The following is a 2151-nucleotide window of genomic DNA, read 5'->3' as shown; positions in this document are numbered from 1 at the left end:
CGTGACTTGAACACAAAATACTCAATTTCACCAAGAGATAATGGAAAACTGAAATATGGGGAAACTGAACCTAATCTGGCAATTAACTTTACTGCCTAACCTCTGCTTCCCAAACTGAAAAACATAATTAAACATAATTATTTTTATTACTTTCTCCCCTCAAGAGAATAATGATACTAGAACAGAGCAGGTTTGCAGCTAATATTTTTCTCCTTATACAGCACAATAATATTTATTTTAAAAGTGGTCAGAAAACATGTTATTTATATATTCCAGTCCATCTAAAATAAAATGTATGCTTAGCAGTGATCAGTTGTTATTTGGTGGTTATTTAAGTAAAAGTAGCAATGCCACAAAAGTCAAAACCTTACTTAAGTAAAAGTACATGAGTATTAGCACTGGAATATAGTTAAAAAAGTGAAAGTAACCATAGTTCAGGATGGCGATTATATATATTCACTTCATTATAATTACAGAGGCATTAATATGTAAGCATCACTCATTTTGCAATTGGTAAAGGTTCTACTACTTTATATGTTGATTATATTTTTGAAATAATCTGAATGTGTAAAGGAACTACTATAAATACATACTGTAAAGTTAAAAAAGTACAATATTTCCCTCTGAAATGTAGTGGAGTACAAGTTCCTCAAATCTGTACCACATTACATTTGACCACTGTTATTTGTATCTGTCAAATGAAAACCCCCTCCCTAAACATAATTTACATTGTGCTATTCCAGTGACTTTGGACAGTAAAATCAATATTTTTTTAACACACACAACTGTCTCCAGCTACAAATCAGAGCAGGTGTCCCTTTTATGGAGTTTGTCCATTGACACTTCATTAGTGGCAGGCTCAATGGCTTCCTGGAAACGTGTTTGAGATATTAAATCCAAAAGAGTTTCTCTAAAAGCAACGTGTACTGTGAAACTGAAAATGTCTGCATGTTGTTCCGTTAATTATCGTCTATGGTGATATACATAGACTGTATAAAATAGATTAAAAAGAGAGGTGTGTATATAGCAGTACAGTAATTGTTTGTGTATGCAGGTATGTATTTTCATGTGTATAAATACATTTGTATGCTTGTGTGTCAGCAGGTGTGTGTATCCATGCAGGTATGTATATGTACATATACATATGGTCTTGTGTGTATATTCTTTATTGTTTCAAAGATAACTTGCTAATTACATTTCTTGTATTTAATCATATAACAAAATCAATACAATATACATCATAAAAACTCATATTAAAGCTGAGCTGTTTAATATCAGCAGCTAATATGATGCATATAATTATATGAAGACAATATTTGGAAAGATTTGCCATTTAAAAAGAAGATGAGAGATGGTTGATTGTACCTGTATTCCTGTGCATGTAGATGCGTTTAGGGCTCCCACACTAATTGTACACTAGCCAGTGATAAGTTGATCCATATACAGTATATATATATACACATATATAAATATATATTTGGGACTTGATTTGAGAAAACAGCAGATATTTATTTGAAAAATGTAAATGAGGTTTGCTGTATGCATGGTGTAATAGCCATGGGAACTAAATCCTGCATGAAGAATAAGCCAAAGCTGTCCCTCTGCTTAACAGTTTGTTATTATGTGGTCATGAAACATCAGAGAAGGTAAAATCCATCTCATTTTGCAAAAGGCTTCTGGGATTCCTGGGGTCCATTTTGTAAAGCTTTACCTTGACTTTGTATGATAGCCTGTATCTTTATTTTCCTTTGGGGCGGATTGTAAAACGTGTCCACCTGTTGTGTGGTCCTGATAAAAAGAGGATGAAACGTACAATAGACGCTGTCTCAGGGTGTGCAGACATGGGTCTTGCTTTTTTTCATTTACTCGCTCTGCAGCCTAAATTAAATTGGACAGCTGATCCTCCAGAGGGAACAGTTCCAGGGTTTGATTTAACATTATATAAAAAGCAGCAACATTAATTATCCTGCTGGATTTGACCTTTACTTTGAAGTACACACGCACACGACACCTCACACATTTAGATACACACACACACAAACATCAGCTGTATCCCTATGAAGACAGGCCAAAACAAAAAGTCCTCACTAGTAGGCAGTCCTTCCAAGTATAGATAAACACACACACACACACACCTGTCAAGGAGGTGAC

Source organism: Cottoperca gobio, chromosome 22 (genome assembly GCF_900634415.1).
Source record: "Cottoperca gobio chromosome 22, fCotGob3.1, whole genome shotgun sequence".
NCBI classification, from domain to species: domain Eukaryota; kingdom Metazoa; phylum Chordata; class Actinopteri; order Perciformes; family Bovichtidae; genus Cottoperca; species Cottoperca gobio.
The sequence above is the reverse complement of the archived record's forward strand: the minus strand, read 5'-3'. Positions refer to the sequence as shown.